Raw genomic sequence first — 6,934 nt, forward strand, 5'->3', positions numbered from 1 at the left:
TGGTTTTTTTTGTATATTTTCTTGCTCTTTGTTGAAGGTTTCACTGAAATCTTCCACGTTGTTTTCCAATCCAGTGAGTATCTTCATGACCATTGCTTTGAATTCTCTATCAGGCTTGTGGCTTATCCCGATCTCACTTAGCATTTTTCTTTTTCTTTCTTTTTTTTTTTAATTTTTTTTTCATTTATTTATGATAGTCACACAGAGAAAGAGAGAGAGGTAGAGACATGGGCAGAGGGAGAAGCAGGCTCTATGCACCGGGAGCCCGACGTGGGACTCGATCCCGGGTCTCCAGGATCGCACCCTGGGCCAAAGGCAGGCGCCAAACCGCTGCGCCACCCAGGGATCCCTCACTTAGCATTTTTGTTGTGATTTTGTCCTGTTCTTTTTTGGAGGAATACTCCTCTGACTCCTCATCTTGTTTAACTCCGTGTGTTTGTTTCTATGTGTTAGGAAGGACAACTATGTCTTCTGGTCTTAAAAGTAGTGGCTTGATGAAGAAGAGGTCCTGTGCTGCTCTGTCGTGCCATGCCCCCTGGTCACCTGAACCAGGCACTCTGGGGGTGTCTCCTCCGTGGGCTGCATGCATCCTGCTATGGTTAAGCCACATTTGTCTTCAGTCCAGTCAGCTACAGTGACCTGCTTGGCCCATGAAGGCGCTATCCCTGCTTGACCTCCTCAGAGGCTTGCATGGGTGGCCCGGGGCTGGCAGGGTGCCTGGGTGTCTGCAGTCAGACTTTCTGCCACAGCTGCAGGTGCACCAAAGGGCAGGGCCTGCTCCCTGTGCAGCCAGCTGAGAGGTGAAACTGCTGGAACTGAGTGCCGTGGTGTGTGTGTGGTTATCCCCACCTGTCCCCAGGGCAGGAGTCACTTTGGAGTGACACTGGTCCCTGCCACGCTGCCTGCAGGGTGTGGCTGGGCAGGAGCTGCTTGGGAGGGACACCTGCCCATGTGGGTGGATTGGGTGGGGTGGTCACATGGTGCTAGCAAGCCAGGTGGAATGTGTTGGGCTGGCTGTTGCAGTTCTCTGGCTATTCCTGCTGTGAGAGAGGAAGAAAAATGGCATCTGCTGGCACTTTGTTCCTGGAGATTTCTCCTGAAAAATCTCTGCCCCTCTAGTGCATGTTCTCAGTAAATAACTGTCCTCCGCGTATACCCCAGGTGGTTTTTAAAGTGCTGCTTCTGTGCTGTGTCTGTGCCGGCTTATTGATGGTCTCAGCTCTGGAATGGTAGGGATGCCATTTCCTGTGGCCCTCCGGCTGGCCTGGAGTTCAGGCTGCCAATTTTAAAAGCACCCCCACCCCCCGCCCTGATTTTCAAAGCCACATGTTCTGGGGACTTGTGTTCCCAGCGCAGGGCCCCCATCCCTGGGGTGCTGGGTGTAGAGGCTTAACCCTCTGGCTTCTTAGTGCTTGTGATGTCCCTTTCATTCATGGTTAGTCTCACTGGGAGTTTGGTTCCCAGCATCCTCTCTGCTTCTCCGGTCTTGTGTGCTGGGGCCTGCTTTCTAGGCTTAACTGTGGAAGGTGTGTTTTGCTAGTCTTCAGGTCACTGTTAGAGTTTGCTACACAGATGTAACTGTTACCTTGTGTCTGTGGGATGAGCCGAGCTCGGGATCCTTCTTTTCTGCCATTCTCTTCCCCTTGATCACTAAGCCCTGTTTTAAGCCCTTGAGACTCGTCAGCGCACACTGGACATCCTGCTTATAAAAGGTCCCAGTCTCTACCCACCAAGAGTAGCAACTGTTTTAATTGCTCCAGCTTTTAGCCATCCCGTGTGTTGCTGCAGATAGATCCATATTACACTGAAATACTAAACATTCACTTTCTGCCAGTGAGACTGTAGTCCTAACTAAATCCTTCTTTTCTAAAAAGTGGAATGTTTTCTTACCTGCTGTGAGAAGAGTTTTCTATTTCACTCAGGCTTTTCTGTTAGGATGAGTAAGTATACCTTCAGAGTCCATGCGACTGGAAGACAGACACTCCTTATATTCTGCGTTGGTTGGTTTGTTCACCTAATCCCACCATCATGTGTTCTCTGGGCTACAGTATTGGTAAAAACTGTCCTCTCCACAAAACAAAACACAGGCACAATCTGTATCATCATCATCACCTTCTTCTTCTTCTTCTTCTTCTTCTTCTTCTTCTTCTTCTTCTTCTTCTTCTTCTTTTAGGATTTTATTTATTTATTTGAGAGAGAATGTTCAGAGGAGAGGGAAAGGGAGAAGGAGAAGCAGACTTCCCACTGAGGAGGGAGCCCAATGTGGGGCGCAATCCCAGGACTCTGACATTATGACCTGAGCCAAAGGCAGACGCTTAACCAACTGAGCCATCCAGGCACCCCCATTTCTTTTTTTTTTCCCCCACCATTAGCAAGCTTTACTCAAGCACTGGACATACATACTATATAAAAGCAGCACAGATCTTTGTGCTTCTGTTTATGCTGTGTCTGGGTTGTGGCGATGCTGGTGAGCATCTATTTACTTCGGTCCCTCTTCTCCCTCCCCTTGGTTCGGTCATCTCTGAAGTCCCTCTCTCTCTCACAGTCACTTCCTAGCCACACCCTGCTTGGCTCTCTCTCCTGCCATCTCTTTTCCCGGCTACGATCATGGTCTCGGTCCCTCGTCCGAGAGTCCCAGTGTCTTTCTCGAGACCAAGATCGCTCCCACTTTTCCCGTTTTCCCTCTCTGTATTGATCGTTTTTAATAATTGGCAAATTAATGGGTTTTCGAAAAGGCCGGTCACGCCCCCCAAACCTCAGCTGCCCAGATTCCTTTTTCCCTCCCAGACCTCCTCCAAGTCTCCGAGGGATCCACCCTTTGAGGGTCTTTTCCAGTTCATAGTCCACAAATATCTCATGCTGGTCAATCACCAGGCCGTCTGCATCTCGGTAGGCTTTGATCGGAGAACGCTCCTCTTTGTATTAAAAGAAGGCGTAGCCCTTTGAAAAACCCATGACCATGAGCCGAAGCCTCCTGATGTCCCCGTCCCCGTAGCGAGAAGATACTTCCTTTAACTTCTCCTCCTTAGTCTGCAAGTTTAGTCTTGCCACAAGCGGGGAGGAGGGGGGCTCCTTGACGCCCTTGTCGGGAGTGTATCGGCCAGCATTGCCCTCCAGACGCACGGTCGTGTGATCTGCATCGGTGCCACCAATGCTGCAGCTTGAAGGGGGTCGTACCCCTCGGCGATGGGCATCCAACCGTTCACGTTCTCGGCAGCGCTCGGGCTTCCCTTTCCACAGAGGCCCGCGGACTCCCCGGACTCGAAGCGCCGGGAGATTCCTCGCGCCCCGCACCCCCATTTCTTTATATAAAGTTCAAAATGGGGCAGCCTGGGTGGCTCAGCGGTTTAGCGCCACCTTCAGTCTGGGGCCTGATCCTGGAGACCCGGGATCGAGTCCCACGTCGGGCTCCTTGCATGGAGCCTGCTTCTTCCTCTGCCTGTCTGTCTGTCTGTGTCTGTCTGTCTCTCTCTCTCTCATGAGTAAATAAATAAAATCTTAATAAAGTTCAAAATGGGCAAGACTGGTCTATAACAATAAATTAAAATAACGGTTACCCTTTGGGGAAAACCAATATAAAGAGACCACAAAGAAGCCTTCTAGGTGCTGGAAATATTCCATATCTTGATGTGGTTGATGATTTATATGAATGTCTATAGGTAGAATTTTTCAGGTTTAAGATTTATGTACTTTTATGTATCATTATTTACATAAATCAGCCAACAGACCCTTATTATCCTCTCCCATTAAAATCTTGTCTTACTGTTTGCGACATTATGATTTATAATGAGAAATCTCTATTTGGTCTTTGCCCTTTCCTGGTACCGAGCTCCTATAAGCATTGGAATTTCCTGTGATGAGAACCCTAAAGGTTTGTTTTTTATGTGAATGAGTGATTTGGGGAAAGTGCCTAAGAATGGGGGCTGATTGCTCCGGGGACCAACCAGGTGATTAGAGGATTGAAACCTTCAGTCCCACCCCCTGACCTCTGTGGAAAGGAGAAGGGCACCAGTTCACATTCCCACCAACAGTGCAAGAGGGTTCCCCTTTCTCCGCATCCTCTCCAACATTTGTGGTTTCCTGCCTTGTTAATTTTCCCCATTCTCACTGGTGTGAGGTGGGATCTCATTGTGGTTTTGATTTGTATTTCCCTGATGGCAAGTGATGCAGAGCATTTTCTCATGTGCTTGTTGGCCACGTCTGTGTCTTCCTCTGTGAGATTTCTGTTCATGTCTTTTGCCCATTTCATGACGGGATTGTTTGTTTCTTTGCTGTTGAATTTAATAAGTTCTTTATAGATCTTGGATACTAGCCCTTTATCTGATGGGTCATTTGCAAATATCTTCTCCCATTCTGTAGGTTTTCTTTTAGTTTTGTTGACTGTTTCTTTTGCTGTGCAGAAGCTTCTTAATCTTGATGAAGTCCCAATAGTTCATTTATGCTTTTGTTTCTCTTGCCTTCATGGATGTATCTTGCAAGAAGTTGCTGTGGCCAAGTTCAAAAAAGGTGCTGCCTGTGTTCTCCTCTAGGACTTTGATGGAATCTTGTCTCACATTTAGATCTTTCATCCATTTTGAGTTTATCTTTGTGTATGGTGTAAGCATGTGGATGTCTAATTTTCCCAGCACCATTTATTGAAGAGACTGGTGCAGCCACTCGGGAAAACTGTGTGGAGGTTCCTCAAAGAGTTAAAAATAGATCTGCCCTACGACCCAGCAATTGCACTGCTGAGGATTTACCCCAAAGATACAGATGCTGTGAACGCCGGGACACCTGCACCCCGATGTTTCTAGCAGCAATGTCCACAATAGCCAAACTGTGGAAGGAGCCTCGGTGTCCATCGAGAGATGAATGGATAAAGAAGCTGTGGTCTGTGTATACAATGGAATATTCCTCAGCCATTAGAAACGACAAATACCCACCGTTTGCTTCGACGTGGATGGAACTGGAGGGTATTTTGCTGAGTGAAATAAGTCAATCGGAGAAGGACAAACATTATATCGTCTCATTCATTTGGGGAATATAAAAAATAGTGAAAGGGAATAAAGGGGAAAGGAGAAAAAATGAGTGGGAAATATCAGAGAGGGAGACAGAACATGAGAGACTCCTAACTCTGGGAAACGAACAAGGAGTAGTAGAAGGGGAGGTGGGCGGGGGTTGGGGTGACTGGGTGACGGGCACTGAGGGGGGCACTTGATGGGATGAGCACTGGGTGTTATGCTGTATGTTGGCAAATTGAACTCCAATAAAAAATAAACAAGAAAAGAAAAAAAAAGGAAAGGAGAAGGGCTGGAGATGAAGTTCAATCCCTAGTGGCCAAAAAATGAATCCCTCATGCCTATGTAATGAAGTTTCCGTAAAGACCTGAAAGCCGTAGCTTTCCCCTTCCCTCACTCTGTGCATCTCTTCGTCCGGCTGTTCGGGAGTCATAGCCTTATACAATACACTGGTAATCTGGGAAGAAAAATGTTCTGAGTTCTGTGAACTGTTCTAACAAATTAATTGGACCTAAGAAATATGTAGTGGGAACCTCTGATGTATGGCCAGTCAGAAGTATGGGTGAGAAATTGGGCTTGTGTTGGTATCTGAAGGAACAGGCATTCTTTTAGGACTGAGCTCTCAACCTGTGGGATCTGATACTACCTTTGGGTAGATAGTAGCAGAATTGAGTTGAATTGTAAGATACCTGGTTATTTTTTGTGGAGAATTGGATTGATGCTATAAAAAGCATGCGTGTACGTACACACACACACACACACACACACACACACTCTGGTCTATTTCTGTAGTTTTTTTCTCTTCATCTTATGTTTCCTTACAGTGTGGGTTTATTTTCAAATGAAGAGTCCTATCAAAACTCTTCCTTTAGGGTCACCTGGGTGACTCAGTTCCTTAAGTGTCCAATTCTTGGTTTTGGCTCAGGTTATGATCTCAGGGTCCTGGGATCAGGCCCAGCAGGGGGCTCTGCGTTCAGTGGGGAGTCTGCTAGAGATTATTTCTCCCTTTCCCTCTGCCCCTCACCCTGCTTGCATGCACTGTCTCTCTCTCAAATAAATAAATTAATTAAAACTCTTCCTTTAGCTTTGCATTATAGAATATCAGTAAAATCCCTGGTATGGCAGTATGGTAGGGATTCTGGAGTAGATTGGAATAGCATGGAGAATAAAAATTATCTGTTAAGTCACCAAAAAAAAACCCTCATATGTACCACAAACAGAAGCCAATGGTGGATCTTTTTTTTTGCCATAAACTTGAATTCAGTTATAGAACTGAGTAAGAGGTATAAAGTGACTCCTGTGGGATAGTTAGGGAGCTCTATCAGACCCACATGGTCTTGAGAATCCTCAAGACCCTTCACAAGTGTCCACAGTGGTGGCAGAGAAGGCTGTCATGGCTAGAGAAGTGGAGATTCCACTGCTGAACATCCACAGGAACTTGCATCTTCATGCCCATTTCTGATAACTTAAAAATTTATCCTGCCATTAATGCTCCAGAAAAAAGAGGCATTGGACACTCTATCCTATCCCTCTGTGTTTTTCTCAATAAAAGAGCGATCCTATACAAAAGTGCTGGCACCTGAAAAACAATGCAGTTAGCTTAGTTCTCAGGGCATAACGTACCTCCTTTGGTGGCTTGGGCCAGGGCTGCCCTGGCACTGCTGTAGAGTTCTATTATGACAGTTATGTTACTCTCATCGGGGTCAGAACCATCACTTCCTTTCAACCCTCGCCTGCATCTGGCTTGGTGTACCAAGCTTCTATTTCTCTTAGGACAGAATCTCTCTCAGTGGTCTTGATGCTCATTCATAAAATAGAATTATTGTTGGTTCCCTGTCCCAACTCCCATTAACACTCATTAACCCAAGTATAGTAGACATTCATTCGATCAAGTCTTGATTAAGTATCTTGTATTTTCCAGGCAATGAGCTTCGTGC

At 46.5% G+C, this 6,934-nt stretch overlaps 1 pseudogene; it reads right to left on the reverse strand.

Annotated features, from left to right (window-relative positions):
- Positions 1 to 2,454: 2,454 nt before the first annotated feature.
- On the reverse strand, positions 2,455 to 5,430 carry LOC112655363 (U11/U12 small nuclear ribonucleoprotein 35 kDa protein-like; annotated as a pseudogene).
- Positions 5,431 to 6,934: the final 1,504 nt, after the last annotated feature.

The sequence above is a fragment of the Canis lupus genome, chromosome X, assembly GCF_003254725.2.
Source record: "Canis lupus dingo isolate Sandy chromosome X, ASM325472v2, whole genome shotgun sequence".
NCBI classification, from domain to species: Eukaryota; Metazoa; Chordata; class Mammalia; order Carnivora; family Canidae; genus Canis; species Canis lupus.